Source organism: Bufo bufo, chromosome 2, assembly GCF_905171765.1.
Source record: "Bufo bufo chromosome 2, aBufBuf1.1, whole genome shotgun sequence".
Classification (NCBI taxonomy): domain Eukaryota; kingdom Metazoa; phylum Chordata; class Amphibia; order Anura; family Bufonidae; genus Bufo; species Bufo bufo.
This window is the reverse complement of record NC_053390.1, coordinates 62,229,113-62,248,024: the sequence shown is the minus strand read 5'-3', so window position 1 is coordinate 62,248,024 and position 18,912 is coordinate 62,229,113. Positions and strand designations below refer to the sequence as shown.

Below are 18,912 nucleotides of genomic sequence, written 5' to 3'. Positions count from 1 at the left end.
AGAATATAACTACTATAATACTGCTCCTATGTACAAGAATATAACTACTATAATACTGCCTCCTATGTACAAGGTATAACTACTATAATACTGCCCCCTATGTACAAAGAATATAACTACTATAAATACTGCTCCTATGTACAAGAATATAACTACTATAATACTGCCTCCTATGTACAAGAATTAACTACTATATATGCTCCTATGTACAATAATATAACTACTATAATACTGCTCCTATGTACAAGAATATAACTACTATAATATTCCCTCCTATATACAAGAATATAACTACTATAATACTGCTCCTATGTACAAGAATATAACTACTATAATACTGCTCCTATGTACAAGAATATAACTACTATAATACTGCTCCTATGTACAAGAATATAACTACTATAATACTGCCTCTATGTACAAGATATAACTACTCTAATACAGCCTCCTATGTACAGGAATATAACTACTATAATACAGCCTCCTATGTACAGGAATATAACCTACTATAATACTGCCTCCTATGTACAAGAATATAACTACTATAATACTGCTCCTATGTACAAGAATATAACTACTATAATACTGCTCCTATGTACAAGAATATAACTACTATAATACTGCTCCTATGTACAAGAATATAACTACTATAATACTGCCTCCTATGTACAAGAATATAACCTCTATAATACTGCCCCCTATGTACAAGAATATAACTACTATAATACTGCTCCTATGTACAAGAATATAACTACTATAATACTGCCCCCTATGTACAAGAATATAACTAATATAATACTGCTCCTATGTACAAGGATATAACTACTATAATACTGCTCCTATGTACAAGAATATAACTACTATAATACTGCCTCCTATGTACACAGAATATAACTACTATAATACTGCCTCCTATGTACAAGAATATAACTACTATAATACTGCCTCCTATGTACAGAATATAACTAATATAATACTGTTTCCTATGTACATGAATATAACTACTATAATACTGCTCCTATGTACACGAAATAACTACTATAATACTGCCTCCTATGTACAAGAATATAATACTATAATACTGCTCCTATGTACAAGGATATAACTACTATAATACTGCTCCTATATACAAGAATATAACTACTATAATACTGCTCCTATGTACAAGGATATAACTACTATAATACTGCCTCCTATGTACGCGAATATAATTGTATAATTATATTACCACTATAATGCTGCTATGTGGCTATGAATATGTAGAAGATACAGCTGGCTCTGTAACCTTTGCAGTGTATGTATGTAGATCTACATCTCCTGGCTGTGGTGTATCTGACAGCGTTGTATTGTGTAGAGGCACCAGCCGAGGTGCTGACGTTGCTGGTGCTGTTCTCCTGCAGCTCTTCTTCATGTGTCGTTTGACTTTCACGCTTTCATCTTCCTCCAGGTGCAGGATAAATTTAGATTGGATCTGTCTGACGAGGAAGCCGTGCATTACATGCAGACGCTCATCGACGACAGCGTCAACGCTCTCTTTGCAGCTGTGGTAGAACAAATCCACAAGTTTGCTCAGGTAAGACATCGGCTTGCTCCGCCGCTTCCGCAGGAGTCGTTAGCGTTTGCTTTTTTTTTTTCTTTCCTGCTCACTCCAATGCTAACTTTGACAGAGACAGATTGGCTGCTTCCCCGCACATCCCCACAGCCTGCACCTCCTTCATAGCCGCTTTATCATTTTACTGCTGTCCTTGTACTTCAAGCCTCAGCAATTTTTTTAATATACCTAGTCCAGATTTTGGGTTATCTAACCAAGTCAAGACGGTCTGCAAGCAGCGTGCCTACAGCAGGAAAAAGGCTTCCGTTAGGCTGTGTGTGCTGTTGCAGTAGAGCTGAGTTTGTCATTTGGCATAACACGACTTGATAGCATGGTGTGTTACTGGGACTGCAGGTGAACCCACTGAACAAGGCCCCTATTGCCCATATTCACAGTTTTTACCCTAAAAAGGCAGCTGTACAGTCTGACTATTGTGGTGGGTGAGATGTCCTATTGGAACACAAAGTGGTTGTAGAGTATTGGGGTCTGTTCACATCTCTGTTCACTGTTCAGTACCCTTTTGGCAGATAAGGAATAGCGTGGTATACTTTAGTACTCCATACAGCGGTGTGCTGGTAAAAAGTTTCCGGCACTGTCCTCCATTAAATCTGTACAACCCTGGGTAACCTGCTGTGGTGGACGCTGGCAAGGAGGTCCTGAAGCACAGGGAGTTGGCTGATCTGCTGGTTGTGGCTTGCCCGGGACTCCTCACCTATACAGCATGGAGTCCACGCACATGGCATGGAAGATGACCACCGTTGTCAGGCGCGTAAATGTCCCCTCCTCTGATACAACGCTGCCTTTTTCAGGTGTAGTTATTGAGACCTTGTGTGTTGGCGGATTTAAAGTGTATCTGTCAGCAGTTTTGTCCCTATGACCCTGGCTGCTGACCTGTTACATGTGCACTTGCAGCTAAAGGCATCTGTGTTGGTCCCATGTTCATATGTGCCCGCATTGCTGAGAAAAATGAAGGTTTAATATATGCAAATGAGCCCCTAGGAGCAATATGGGAAGGGGGGGGGGGGGCGAGGCATTACACCTAGAGGCTCTGCTCTCTCTGCAACTGTCGCACCCTCTGCAATTGGCAGGATCAGGCGCTATGATGTTTTCACTGCCCGCACTTTCAATCAAAGTGCATCGGGCGCGGCAGTAGCAGAGAGCAGACCCTGTAGGTGTAACGGGCAACACCCCGTTCATTTACATATATTAAAACGTAAATTTTTCTCAGCAATGCTGGCACATATGAACATGGGACCAACACAGATGCCTTCATCTGCCAGGAGCACATGTAACTGACAGATGCCCTTTAAAGGGAACCTGTCATGTGGATATTTGATTATAATCTAACTAATTATATACAATCATTAACTACTAAAAAGTGCCTTAGCTGTATTCACTTATTGTTGTGACAGATGGTTATCTCATAATATACACACAAAAATGCCACATGCCGCATGCTAATGAGCTGATTGGAGTCCAGCGTGATGTCATTGAGTCCAGCGTTTATTTAATTAACAGCTATAGCCACTCCCCTGCCCACCTGCTGCTGATTCATATGGAAAATAACTGTCAATCAGCAGCAGGTGGGCGGGAAGAGTCAGGAGCTCATGAATATTCAGGACTCATCATTATCAGCTGGAGCTTTTCAATACAAGATGTTGGCAGATTGACTGGTCAATTAAAGAAAGTGACCCAGCATTGTGCTAAGAGAATCAATCACTTATTTATGTTGCCCTTAGTTAGGACACCAAAAAAATGGTGGCCCGTTACTGTATGTGCCCCGTTACTGGAGCTTTCTGGGAGCTAGTGGCCACTCAGGTCCATATTATTTAAGACAGTAGGAACCAGATGCATGTAAAGGAAGCCCCTGTCCAAGTTGAAGACCCCATCCATCACCTAATGGGGCACATTAGGCAGCAGTGGCAATGTCAGTAGAAGGGGAGCACTGGCTATTACTACACAGAAGCAGTGTGTCCTCAATACATCACCACCGACACCTACTATGATGACAAGGGCCTGTATCGGGATGTATCCCACTGTCTGCCTGTACAGCGGGATACGGTGCAGCCTTTTGTCAGGGGTGTACGTAGGTAGTCCGCGTGACATATACCTCCAGCGTAAGCTGCATTGGGTGATGCGAAAAGGCCCTTAGAAAAACATGATTTTTTATTTATTTTTAAAGGAAACCGCATCAATGCTGTCCATGTATGTGTATGTGGTCTATGTGTTGTGTCCATGGGTTGTTTGTGGTCCATGTGTTGTGTCCATGGGTTTTTGTGGCTCAGCTCCATTCATGTGAGCAAGGTTGAGCTGTAAGACCACACACAAGCTGGGGACACATTTGGTACTGTGTTTAGATGAAAGCAGCCATGTTTTTCCACCCTTTTAAAGATGCCCGTAGCCGGGTCCATTAACTGAAAGCAGGCTGCCACTTATAGCATTACCATACTGATGATGGTTTTGCAGCCGTGTATCAGGGGAATGATCTTAATACAATTTTTTTTTCCAGAAGGCCCATTAATTTACACTAAAGATTTTTTAAGCTGAGGCATGATCAGTTGCAGGCCCAAAACCTAAGGCTTGCACTATTGACACATCAGGTCTGTTGGTCTGATTGTGTGTGGATACAAATCAACATTGAATTCACAGGGGTCCATCTCATCTGTGCCCAGGGAAGCCCCAATTGACATCCATATGTGGTAACTGTCCATATATGACCAGATATGTCTCTGGAGTTTCCCAGGATTCTGGGAGCAAGCACCATCTCTAGCAGGTACGAGTCCGGGCAGGACGGACCAGATGCGGTCAGAGGGAGACCTCCACCTCTTCTGTGAAAAGGGGGCCACTGCCTGTCTACTACATAGCAATACCTATGCCTGTACCTTGAGACACATTGCAGCCTTACATCAGAGGTTCACGTTGCAGTCCTCCTGCATATACGTCCAACATAAGCTGAATGGCAGCCAGGTAGGATATAGATATTGATGGAATGTTTATTTGAATCCTCATGAAGTGACAACAATGTAGCTAACAATAAATCCGAAAGGGGGTGCGTTGTCCTCAGAATTCTCAGTGGTGCAACCTCAAGATTTCACCTTGTAATTTCAATTGATTTAGCTCTGAGAATTGAATTTTGATCGTCCCTCTTAAAGCAAAACTCTGACAGGTCACGTCCAACTCTACCATCTCCACAGTTACAAAAAAAGCATGATAAGTGAATGATAGAAGCAGCGGCTCTCCCTGGCAGCCGGGACCTGAATACATTGTGAGCGCGACGTAATCAGTGTGAATGACAACCATGGAGATCAACAAGAGTGTTAGGGATATAATGTTGTCACCTGTCAGCTACGCAGGTATAGCTGCTGCCACTAGGTGGCGACACTAAGCTGAAAATAGAAAGGTGTTAGCTTCTCCTTCAGCTATACCCCTCCTACAGTCAGTGAGCTAATCAGTTTGTACCAAAGCAGAAGGAGCAGCCAGAAGAAGCCAATAAAACACAGACAGTAACAACCAGCCAGAACTGGAGTTGGGCCAGGACCAAAAATCTGTGGAACCCATCAGTACAAACCAGAAAAATTACTGTGTGGGAGCGGTGTCCCCCAAGAGATTTTACAGTTGACTACAAAAATATCCTATTTCCTCCCTCATATCATTTGGGGTACACAGGAGACCATGTGAGGTTCAAAAGCAGTACCAGGAAGAGGGAACTAAAGATCAGAACACAAACTTGAAGGCAATCTGTAGAGTTCCACACCGAAATGCATCAAGGATGCATAAGGTAACCTCCTAAAGGATAGGAGAGGAATGTGAAAAAGAGGCCAGCCAGACTAGAGCGGAGATGATCCAGCATCTCGGCAAGGGCAAGACAAGGATGAGCCCTGTCCTACTGAGCTAAACCATTAAGAGACCAGAGAAGCTCTAGACAAAATGCAGGGCACATCCAGAAACGATAAACCTAAAAGGCACCATAAGAAGAGCGAGAATGAAGACAACACAGGCGAGTTGTGTGCGTTGTCAGACTGGAGAGGTCTGGTGACAAAACAACAAGAAAGCTAGTAGAAAAAGGCTTGGTATGAGAAATCTTCTGGGCAGCCACCAGTGGAGCAACTCCTGCACTGTCACACCAGGGTTGTCTACCAAAAGTGGCAGGGAAAAAATGCTAAAATACCCTGTATGAGTGTACAAAAGAGTTCAGAAACTGGCTTGTGGCAAGTCTCACCCAGAGAAGTTCCGGAGCAGCCTCCACTATAGAAAAGTGTTTGAAGGGGTGAGCCAAATAAGACAAAGTTCCACCAAGACACTCGTAGAGCCCTGACCATATGAGGAGTGAAAAAGGAGCAGAGACCAGGATGGTATGGTTTAAACCCAATACCTACACACCATTATACCAAAGAAAATGAGGATACTTTGAATGAACATAATCACTCCATAGTAGAAGATGATTAGATGGCTTCGAGGGTTAGCAATAGCTGGAGCATACTAGTTTTCATCTATTATTTTAGATACGGTAATTAGCATGGTAGAGGAAGGCCTACCGTGTAAGGTTTGATATTGTAAAAGAAGAGCATGGATGTCAGATACTGTACAAGGCAAAGACAATATAATGAATGCTGTTATACAGATGTTGCAGAAACAACGGCGCAACGGGGGGAACAGGAGAGCTGGTAGCGCCCCATTGTTCCTCGTACAGAAAGGAGTCAAACGGCTGATAGGAGCGTGCCGTAGTAGTGTAACCATGCCATATCTAGCATCCAAGACAAGAGAAAGAGAGTAGAAACAAGGCAACTGAACTGCATAAAGAAGAAAGTCATGTAGCTATCTAGTGCACATTGGATACTGCACACACTCATCAGGAAACATCCAGTAATGGCGAAAGCCCATCGGATACTGCTGTTAAAGAGAACCCTGTTAATCCCCTTTCAAAGGGTGAAAATACAGAACCACGTATGCTGAATGGGAATAGACCAGGATCTCCAGATTGCTCCCAGACAGAATTTTGGCTGGCTGGTGCACACAGATCCCCTAAGGCTAGTCTGACACTGATGTTTACAGATCTGGCAGGATGGTCCAGTCGGGAACAGCCTGCTGGATCTGTCACTGCTGGAATGCCATGCGTCCCCATTAACTATAATTGGGTCCGGCGGAGATCTAGCCAAAGCCTGGCAAATAAGTCGAGAATCAGCCTGACGAATACGGCTGCAGCAGTTTGTGGCCGGTCGATTCCGGACATTCTATGCCGGAACAGCCTGCCGGTAGGCCATGCCGGCAGTGTTAAACCAGCCTTAGGCTTTTGATATATATTATGTAAAGAGATGGCAGTATTACTCTGTCTAGTGAAGGACAGAAAGGTAGTTGCCTGGCAAATGCCAGACCCTCACATCGAGAGAGAGAGTACAAATACCACACCACACGCGGAGAGGAGCTGCCTGATATTCATCAGAACTGCATCGTCTTGTCAGACCCAACAGCAAACAGCGGTAGACATACACTGTCGAGACAGAGAAACGTCAGAAGTATGAAGACAACAAAAACTCGCTTGTGGAAGGGGGGGGGTTGTGGTTGCCTGAGGCCCGTTCAGACTGGTAGACAGCACAGATATTGCAGCCAGTGACAGTGCAAATACTCCGCTTGCTGAACATTATAATGTGGTTGCCTAGTGCAAAGCAGAATTGGGAAAGCCGTTCAAAGACAGTATGTAGCTGCAACGCAGGAGCTCTCAATGTAGAATGGCATAATGCAATGTGGGACCTGGGCACAGAAGTGGCATCTAGAGGTAACACAACTACTCCACCTGTTGAAAGGTGTAAAGAGATTGTTTGTTGCATGTCAGAACTTAGTAGCCCAGTACTCCACCTGTTGAAGGGGGTAATGTGGTGGATCTGTGCCTTCAGAACTGAGTGAGCTTTTCAGCTATAGCATCGAGTTTTATCGCAAATACTCCTCATGTTGGGTGTGGTATTACGGTAGACCAGTGCCATCCGAAATGTGCAGGACTGCCAGCTTAGCATCCAATGCTAGCTCAGCTACTCCACCTGTTGAAGGGGGTAATATGGTTGCAGTTACTGTATGCAATGCTAGCATGAATACACCATCTGTTGAAGGGGGTAATATGGTCGACTTGTGCTATCAGAAGATAGTGTGCTTGTCCGCTACAACATCTAATGCTAGAGCAAATACTCCAGCTGTTGAAGGGGGTAATGAGGCTGCAGCCACAGCATCCAGTGCTAGCGCAAACACTCCACCTGTGGAAGGGGGTAATGTGGCTGCCCAGCGGATTTTGAAACTGATTTAGGTTTGTCAGCTACTACATCAAGTGATGGGGCCCCAGAGTACATCAGAAAACTAGCGGACTTGCAAACTAAGGTGACCGGATTGGTGGCACGTGACGACAGATTTGAGATCTATAGTCCCTCCTTGCCTTCTGGTGGTAGGGAATAAGCTGCAAGTTTAGTGACCTACTGGTCTCCCTCCTCATATGCGGGTTGACAGGTGGTTTTGACCGCCTGGAAGCCCAACATATTCACGAAAAGATAAAGGAAACCATCAAAATTAGCAGGTATGTCTGCCTCCTGCATACACTAAGCTCAGTGCCTGCAGGAGGGGTATAGCTGAGACGCCAACACTTGTATTTGTTCTGCGTAATCTCTCCTCCTAGTGAAAGTAGCTATATCCATGGTCTTCTATCCTCAATGATACCAGCAAGGAAAGAATTAAGCTACAATGACTGTAAATGAGCTGTCAGGGCTTCAGAGATAAGGGCTACAGAGCAAGCTGTTGTCTGACGGGTACTCAGTGTAAAAAAGAAAGTGACAGTCTGCAAATAAACTGAAATTTAAAGGGGTTCTGCACTTTGTTTTAACTGATGATCTATCCTCTGGAAAGATCATCAGCTTCTGATCTGCGGGGGTCCGACACCCGGGACCCCCACCAATCAGCTGTTTGAGAAGGCAGCGGCGCTCCAGCAGCGCCACGGCCTTCTCACTGTTTACCGCTGGCCGAGTGACGTCACGACTAGTATCAACTAGCGTGGGCGGGGCTAAGCTCTGTTCACTTGAATGGAGCTTAGCCCCGCCCACGCTAGTTGATACTAGTCGTGACGTCAGTGGGCCAGCGGTAAACAGTGAGAAGGCCGCGGCGCTGCTGGAGCGCCGCTCCCTTCTCCAACAGCTGATCGGCGGGGGTCCCGTGTGTCGGACCCCCGCCGATCAGATGCTGATGATCTATCCAGAGGATAGATCATCAGTTAAAACAAAGTGCAGAACCCCTTTAACCCTGTAGCACAAAAACTGCTGAGAATTTTCAATATTTTTTAGCCCAAAATGAGTAAAATGCAATCATAAAAATAAATGAATAAATAAAAAATTGTCCCCTGAAAGTGTCCACAGCCTTTAAAAGAATAGTTTATTTTTCCCATTTAGCAGTCCTTTTCCTCGGCACTAGGGCAATTAGTGGGGGTCCTTCTCTCCCAATCCCATGGGTCTAATAAATGGCCTGTCTGTGTTATTTATGGATGCAGCACTTCTTTTATAGCACTTCTCAGCTCTAACAGCAGCCCCTCCCCCCAATACCTTCCTACGGCCATTAAAGATTATGGCAGATCCAAAACTTTATTTCCCACACAGACAGCAGCATGACAGAGTGCACTAAATTCTAGGTCCAATGGTCACAATCCATTCATGGAGGCCTCTTGGATCCTGAGCTGAATATTAACAATACGGCAGATCCTCCAATCGTGGGCGGCAGGTTCTTATTTATTTCTGTCAGTTTAATGATCTGCTTTGTTGTAATTATTAGAAGCAGAGAGGAAGCCTCGTCACCAGATCATTACATTCAGACATTTACTTATTTTTTTCCCTTATTGGTTTAATTAGAGTGAATGTGGGTTTTCTGTAATGACAAGTCGTCAGGATTTCATCATTTAGAGGAAAAGGCAGCGCTTCATGTGCAAAACTGGCAAATTTATTCTGAGAAATGGTACAGCACATCATCATCTTCATCATAGAAATGTAACATTTTCTGCATCAAGGATGTATCTATAGGCCAACAAGTGACCGGGGGTGTCTTCTACAGTAAAGTGGTAGGGGGCCATTCCTCCAACCCAGGGGGAGTAAAAATTGTTCCAACTTTTCCTTAAGGCCAGTTTCACATTAGCGGTAAATTCTTCTGACAGAGGAACCGCCCACCAGAAGACGTCGTACCTGGTATAGCTGGAGCACCACCAAGCCCCCTGCTTCCAGCGGTATTTGTCCGGCCGAATCCCGGCACTAATGCCGGAAACAGACCGGATTCCTGCCGAGTCCCATTATAGACAGTGGGCTCCAAGGGGGTCAGGTAGTATCCGGCTATGCCAGATATGATTTCCTCTACCAGGAGAATTGACATAGTGGGAGGGATATTACTGGTGCATGGTTTATAGCACCCATCATTTTTACATGAGTTGAAGGACTTTTCTTTTTTTGAATTGCTTAAAGGGCATCTATCAGCAGTTTTGTACCTGACTGACCTGTTACGTGTGCTCTCGGCAGCTGAAGACATCTGTGTTGGTCCCATGTTCATATGTGCCCGCATTGCTGAAATAAATGATGTTTTAATATATGCAAATTAGTCTATAGGCACAACGGGGGCGTTACCGTTACACCTTGAGGCTCTGCTCTCTCTGACAGGACCAGGCAGTGAAATCGTGATCGCACCTGGCCCTGTCAATCAAAGTACAGCGGGCGCGTCAGTTCCCTAGAGAGTTGATTCTCTAGAAGTACGGTAATTGCAACGCCCCCGTTGCTCCTAGAGGCTCATTTGCATATAATATAACATATTTTTTCTCAGCGATGTGGGCACATATGAACGTGGGACCAACACAGATGCCTTTAGCTGCCAAGCGCACATGTAACAGGTCAGCCAGTGTCATAGGGACAAAACTGCTGACAGATGCCCTTTAATAATAGCAGAGAACTTCATTTCGATTTTTATTACAAGATCCGTATCCTGTATGTTTGCTGCTAGTGTGCCCACATTCATCTTTCTGATCTTAATCTGTCCCCCACTGCCATCGGTTGCCCCACAATTATTAAGAGGCACACATTAATAATAATTATTAATAACCTGTTAATAATTGTGGCGCCAGAAATGAAATCTATGACGGCAATGGAGCTCCACCCACTTGTTGGAAAAGTGTCAGGTAGCATTTACGACTCCTAAAAAGTCTAACATTTTGCACAGGCAGGGCGTGCGGCAAGCTTTGTGACTTTAATTTTCAATATCAAGCAAAAAAAAATTGAAAGTAGCTTTGACAATCACCCATTGTGAATGGAGGATCCTGTCTTATCTATGCACAGAGGTGATACCATTCCAGGCAGGATTAGAATAATATATAACTGCAGTAAAGTGATCTGTACAGACCAAGAAGTAGCGCCAATTATCAGACTTAGCGGCCAGTGCGAAAACTGCAAGAATTTATGTTTTTTGTTTCAATATAGATGTTTAAATAGAAAATTAAAAATAACCACCAAAAATTCTTTACAAATATGTTAAACATAAAAATGTGATTTAAACAATAGGTCATGTTCTGATGACACATTCCCTTTAAGGGCTCATACACATGTGTCCATATTGTGGCCCGCAAACAGCGGGTCCACAATATATGGGCCCCGGCCGTGTGCACACCACATCACTTGAATAGGTCCGCAATCTGGAAGTAGCGGTGCAGACGGAGGCACAGAATCCCATGGAAGCACCACGGAGTGCTTCCTTGGAGTTTCTCTCCGTGCCTCCACACCGCAAAAAGACCTTGTTCTTTTTTTTGGGGTGCAGATGGATCACGGACCCATTCAACTTGAAGTTAAAAAAGTAACGAGAACAGAGAAAGAAGTTCTCATAATTAAGGGGAAAAATAAAAATAATATATATATATATATATATATATATATATATACACTGAACAAAAATATAAACGCAACACTTTCGGTTTTGCTCCCATTTTGCATGAGCTGAACTTAAATATCTGAAACATTTTCTGCATACACAAAAGACCCATTACTCTCAAATATTGTTCACAAATCTGTCTAAATCTGTGTTAGTGAGCACTTCTCCTTTGCCGAGATAATCCATCTCACCAAACAGGTGTGGCATATCAAGGTGCTGATTAGACAGCATGAATATTGCACAGGTGTGCCTTAGACTTCCCACAATAAAAGACCACTCTGAAATGTGCACAGTTTTGCCTTACTGGGGGGAGGAGTCATAAAACCAGTCAGTATCTGGTGTGGCCACCATTTGCCTCACGCAGTGCAACACATCTCCGTCGCATAGAGTTGATCAGGTTGTTGATTGTGGCCTGTGGAATGTTGGTCCACTCCTCTTCAATAACTGTGTGAAGTTGCAGAATATTGGCAGGAACTGGAACACGCTGTCGTATACGCTGATCCAGAGCATCCCAAACATGATCAATGGGTGACATGTCCGGGGAGTATGCTGGCCATGCAAGAACTGGGATGTTTTCAGCTTCCAGGAATTGTGTACAGATCCTTGCAATATGGGGCCATGCATTATCCTACTGCAACATGAGGTGATGGTCGTGGATGAATGGAGCTACATTGGGCCTCAGGAACTCGTCACGGTGGACCAATCGATCCACAACGTTGACGTCAGCAAACCGCTCACCCACACAACGCCACACATGCTGTCTGCCATCTGCCCTGAACAGTGAAAACCAGGACTCATCCGTGAACAGAACGCCTCTCCAACGTGCCAGACGCCATCGAATGTGAGTATTTGCCCACTCAAGTCGGTTACGACTACGAACTGCAGTCAGGTTCAGACCCCGATGAGGACGATGAGCATGCAGATGAGCTTCCCTGAGACTGTTTCTGACAGTTTGTGCAGAAATTCTTGATTGTTGCTGCAGCTGTCCGGGTGGCTGCTCTCAGACGATCATGGAGGTGAACATGCTGGATGTGGAGGTCCTGGGCTGTTGTGGTTTGCGGTTGTGAGGCCGGTTGGATGTACTGCCAAATTCGCTGAGACTGCTTATGGTAGAGAAATGAACATTCATTGCACGGGCAACAGCTCTGGTAGACATTCCTGCAGTTAGCATGCCAATTGCACGCTCCCTCAAACGTTGCAACATCTGTGGCATTGTGCTGTGTGATCAAACTGCCCATTTCAGAGTGGCATTTTATTGTGGACAGTCTAAGGCACACCTGTGCAATATTCATGCTGTCTAATCAGCACCTTGATATGCCACACCTGTGAGGTGGGATGGATTATCTCGGCAAAGAAGAAGTGCTCACTAACACAGATTTAGACAGATTTGTGAACAATATTTGAGAGTAATGGGTCTTTTGTGTATGTAGAAAATGTTTCAGATCTTTAAATTCAGCTCATGCAAAATGGGAGCAAAACCGAAAGTGTTGCGTTTAAATTTTTGTTCAGTGTATATATATATTCTAAACTTAGAACAGTTTATACTTTTTATACACCCAAAAAAATACTAAAGTGTACTTACTCTAAAACATCATAAAAAATCTAAAAACTTTAAGTCAATAAGTCCTAAACTTCTGCCAGTCATTGTGGGATTAATTTCCACCTCACAGCTTCATTTTTATTAAGACAAATATCTTTTCTCCCTCCAAGAATCAGAAAACGTTCAGTATTTAGAGGAGAACGGATGGCACATTCACTTCCTGTCAATGAGACTCCCTCTCCCCCGTCCCCCCGATAATTATTCTGCCAAGGCGTCCTTGGAACATTGGCATACAGACTACTGGGAATTTTGTCTCGTGCCCATATGTGCTAGATTGCGGCGCAGGATATAGTGCGGTCATAAAATCTGCAATCAAGACTGTGAGAGCTTGAGGAAGCAGCCAGTCGGTGCATGACAAATAGGCTTAAACGTATGCTTTGTTGACTATTGTACGGCGGCGTGACAGCTTACCGATTACTACTTTCTTCAGCCCAGTTTTATTGCTTTTAATTTTCTAGCTACTTTCACTGAGAGCAAGAATTATTATTATATTTTTTTTTTTTACTCAGCCGAATAAAATTGAAAAACTAGGTCATGAGAGGGACTGTAGGAGTATAAGTATGTATTTCCTTTACTTTTTTACTTTTAAAATTACAACTCATTTTTTGTCGGTAAAAATTAGTAATTTCATGCCTCTCCCCTGAATTTTTATGGAATGTATCATCCCGTTAACACCTTCCTTAAAACAGCTGTCCAGGTTCAGAGCTGAACCTGAACATAACCTCTTCTTCCCCCACTCAGCCCCTCTGAGTTGAGCATCAGAGCATTTCATGATCCAATGCTCCCCCTTGTCCTGCACTGTATCACGCAGGGCAAGGGCTGTTTGTTTACCTTTTTACACTGCTAGGCGGAGGCTTCCGCTTATCAGTGATCCCGGTGACATTACCAGCACTAGTGGATGATCTTTAGTGCTGCCCTAGCCTGTTTTACAGGCTAGGGCAGTGCTAAAGACTGAACATTAGTGGCAGTGAAGTCACCGGGCTCTCCGCTAGGTGGAAGCCTCCTCCTAGCATAGCCCAGTACATCATTGGATCTAAGAAAAAGCTCCAATGCTCAACTCAGAGTAGCTGAATGGTGAAAGAAAGGCATATGTCAGGGTTCAGCTCTGAACCCGGACAACCCCTTTAACAGTGACCTCCACAGCACCGGCCCCTTTAAAGGGTTTCTATCACCTCATTTTGACCTAATTTGCTGTCAGACACTAGCGATCTGCTAGTGTCTGATCTACCTAACAATGCTATTCTCAGACCTGTGTGTGGATCCGTTTCACTAAAAAATGAACTTTTATTAATATGCTAATGAGCCTCTAGGTGCTATGGGGGCGTCTGTTCAGCACCTAGAGGCTCGGTCTACTCACATTGTATGCCGCCCCGCTCGTCCCTCCAGCCCGCAGGTGCAGTGGAGATGTCTTTGCAGGGAGCGGCCAGACATTCACTGCGCCTGCGCCGAATACAGACGCGCACGGCGCAGGCGCGAGAATTCGTCCACTGGCTCAGATGGAGGATGGCATTCAAGAGGAGATGGGCGGGCTGGAGGGACAAGTGGGGCGGCATACAATGTGAGTAGACCGAGCCTCTAGGTGCTGAAAAGACGCCCCCATAGCACCTAGAGGCTTATTAGCATATTAATAAAAGTTTGTTTTTTAGTGAAACGGATCCACACACAGGTCTGAGAATAGCATTGTTAGGTAGATCAGACACTAGCAGATCGCTAGTGTCTGAGAGCTAATTAGGTCAAAATGAGGTGGTAGAAACCCTTTAACGGTGACCTCGACAGTGCCTGCCCCTTTAACAGTGACCTCCACAGTGCCCGCCCCTTTAACAGTGACTTACAGTGCCTGCCCTTTTAACAGTGACCTCCACAGCGCCCGCGACTTTAACGGTGACCTTCACAGTGCCCGCCCCTTGAACAGTGACACCCACAGTGCCCGCCCCTTGAACAGTGACACCCACAGTGCCTGCCCCTTGAACAGTGACCTCCACAGCACCTGCCCCTTTAACAGTGACCTCCACAGTGCCCCTCCCTTTAACAGTGACCTGCACAGTGCCCGCCCGTTTAATGCTAGGGCTACACGACGACATGTGTCGTGCGACATTTTGTCTCACCAACTTTCATAATGATAGGCTATGGTTTTGCACTGTGACATGCGACATGCTGCGACTGCGACAAGACAGTGACAAAACCTCCATCCAAGATGGATGCATGTAGCAGCGAAGTTGTGCCCTATGTGTTGTGTGACTTATTGTCGTCCTGTAGCCCTAGCCTAAAGCTGACGTACAGCAGTGAAGAAAAATGGCTAGGTTGTTATGGCAACCTGGAGTAAAACTGTGTGTATGGCAGTTGGGATTTAAAGAGAACGAATTGCAGGCTTTCATTGGCTAATGTAGGTAATTTTTTTCTATCATTTCCTCTACATGATAAATGCTATTTGCTGAAGTGAGACAACCCCTTTATTATAGTCTTAAAGGAGTTGTCTGACTTCATGTAGAGGAAGTCAATACAAGACACTTACTAATGTATTGGGATTGTCCATATTGCCTCCTTTGGTGGCTTGGTTTATTTTTCCATCACATATACTGCTCGTTTCCATGGTTACAGACACTCTGCAATACAGTGGTGGTGGCTTGCACACTATAGAAAAAAAGCATCAGCCTATGTGCACTCCCACGGTGCTGGCCACCAGAGAAGCCACCAGTGTGCAAGCACGACCATTTCTGCTGGAATACAGGGTGGTCGTAATCCTTGGATACAAACGGTGTATAATGTGATGGAAAAATGAATCAAGCCAGCAAAGGAGCCAATATGGACAATCACAATCCATTAGTAAGTGCCTTGTGTTAACTTTATTTGTGGGATAAATGCCATTTGCTGACGTGAGACAACCCCTTTAACTGGCTATACTTTCTGTCTGTGCTGTGTGCAGAATCTCCAGTGAATTTCTATGAGATGCAACGTCACACTGCTCTCTCTGGCTTCTGAGGAGGAGAAAAACCTATGACAAGCAGGAGACAGGGGGGACACCATTTTCGCCCCGTTCACCCAATTCTATACATTTTAAATATCAAAATGATCGTCACAAAATAGGGAACCCATTGCAATAATAAATTTTTGTACCAGTTTTAATATTTAAGAAATACAAAACTATCATTTTAAAAAGTATATATTTTTTTTAATTAGCAGTTATCCTTTCAAATTAAACCTAAAAAAGGGGGGAAAAAATCTAAAAAAAAAAAAAAATTTTAATAAAAGTCCTAAGTGTCAAGTAAAAAAAAAAAAAAATCTCTAAAATTATTTTGGTAGTCAGACAAATAAAAAAAATTAGGGTCACTAAACCACCACGTGCAGAAAATCACAAAAAGTTGCCTGGCCTGGTCATGAAAGGGTTAATGTAGATTCTGACATGGAAAATTAAAACATCCAAAAATAGTCATAAAAATTTGATTTCAACAAAATGTCCCTTTCTAACCACACATTCCCTTTAACTTCTACATGAGCGACACAGTATTGTGGCGATCACTCTTCACCTCTTGATTTCTCCGCCCGGACAGTCATATTTGTTAAATGACAGCTCCCACGAGGTCGCCTTTCATCTGATTCCATGTTTGTCTGCTCCTCTAGATAAATACAGTGTGGGCTTCAGTTAAAATATGAAAAATAAAATGACCTTTAAGAGGGGATCTGATTTGGTATCTGTATTAGGAGGACACCTTAATCTGCTATTATGTTGAAGGTTACAAAGGTCTAATTTAGCCAAGTTCAGAGAAATGTCTGCCTTGGGGGCCTAGACATTTATCTTGTGCAGTTGGAGGGAGGAGGTCACATCAATCCATTATCACAGGCTGTGATAATATCCAACATACATGTATTTAGTCACGGATTTCCTGCAGAAATATGTAATATTGTATCATTTGTAAAATTAAAGGAGTACTCCCCCTTTAGACAGCCTTGGAAATTGCACTGGCTCAGTCTTAAAGGAATTGTACGGTTTAGTAAACCATACAACGCTGTGATCAGCCTGCGATACAGAACTGATCAGTTCTTACTTTGCAGATCCAAAGCCACTACTCCGGTTCTCTCGTCCAGGTTTTGTTTGTCAGGCTGCAGAGGTGACGTCACATCAATAACATGTGAGCACTGTAACTGATCACTGGCCTCTTCGGTGCACCACTGAAGCCAGTGATTGGCTGCAGTGGTCACATGTTATTAAAACAGAGCCTGGCCAGTGCTGGTCCTGCCAGGTAAGTTCTGATCAGTTCTTTATTGCAGGCTGATCATAGCGTTGTACCTTAGTGCCCTCACATATTAGAATGCCCTTATAGTGCCCCCAGATTAAGCAGAATGCTCACTTAGTGTCCCCACACACAGCAGAATGCCACTTTAGTACCTCCACACACAGCAGTTAAGCTCCTTTAGTTCCTGCACACAGGGGGATGCCCCCATAGTGCCCCCCACATTAAGCAGAGTGCCCACTTAGTGTCCCCACACACAGAAGAATGCCACTTTTGTACCTCCACACACAGTAGTCAAGCTCCTTTAGTTCCCGCAAACAGTAGTTATGCCTTCTTAGTGCCCCTACACACAGTAGTTATGCCTTCTTAGTGCCCCTACACACAGTAGATATGCCTCTTAGTGTCCCCACTCAGTAGTTCTGCACCATTAGTACCCCCACAAACAGTACTTATGCCCACTTATTGCCCCTACACACAGCAGAGAAGCCTGTATTGTCAATAAAAATAAAAACATAACACTCACCTAGTCCCGTTCCCCGGAGAATGGAGCTTATCCTGCTCTACCAACTGCGGGCACGATGAAGTGACATCATGTCAGCTGCTGGGCTGAGCAGAAGATTGCGCAGGCTGGGGAACTAGGATCATTCCTCGGCCAGTGCGCTCTGTTATGTTGTTCATCCCTGCAGGCGCGATTAGGTCAACAGCGGAGCAGGGAGCTGATGGCTCTCTGCTTCACCATTGCACTCGACTGTCCCTGCGTCCTCAAGAAATACAGGACATTCTTCAGCTGTCCTAGGACCACAGAACAGCTGCCAAATTCCAGGACTGTCCTGCCAGATCAGGTATGTTTGCATATGGCAGTAGGATAGTTTGTATATGGCTGTCCCTTCCCCGGACCCTTGCTCATTTTAAGGGATGGAAGGTGGAGGTCAGAGGAAAAAAATGGTTATTCTGGACAACACCCTTAATCTCCCATACAACAGTAAAGGGGCCAATTTATGCTTTCATTTTAAAAATGCCATAAACTGTAGTATATACTGTACCCCAGCTGTAAGAGAGAAGACCCCCATCTCCCCTGGTATTGGCAGGGTAAACAGAGAGACCTGGCATCCTCTTCATCCATGGAATACAAGATGACAACAGTCATGTGTCTTGTTCATGTGACAGTTTCCTCGGGCTGTTCCTGGCGTTCAGTGCTTCAGTAAGGGAGCTGAACACTAAGTGGGCATGCCTGGCGCATGTGCAGATACGAGGGATTCTGCTGCTTGTATCTGCGCATTTACTGGATGCACCAAGTTACCATTTAGGACTTGTGCCGAAGTAGTGGAAGCCAGATGCAACCAGGGAAGCCATGACGTGAACTAGTCATTTGACCACCGCCGATTTAAATCGTGTGGACATGGAGGATGCCATGTCATTAAGTTTACTCTGGCGATACCGGGGGTGGTCACAGCTGGGGTACAGTCCAAAGTCATTTATGCTTGCATTGATCAAACATGGCTGTTTACGGCATTTTTTTGAAATTTCTGTAAGTGGCTGGATTTCATAAATTCGATATAATAATGGGAAATGAC

General features: G+C 44.4%; 1 protein-coding gene across 1 annotated transcript in view; it reads left to right on the top strand.

Annotated features, from left to right (window-relative positions):
* PIK3C3 (phosphatidylinositol 3-kinase catalytic subunit type 3) overlaps positions 1–18,912 on the top strand; it is a 180,502-nt gene that overhangs the window by 160,467 nt on the left and 1,123 nt on the right. The window contains exon 24 of the mRNA XM_040421158.1: positions 1,446–1,573. The gene's annotated coding sequence lies outside the window, so the exon portion shown is untranslated. The remainder of the gene's footprint in view (positions 1–1,445; positions 1,574–18,912) is intronic.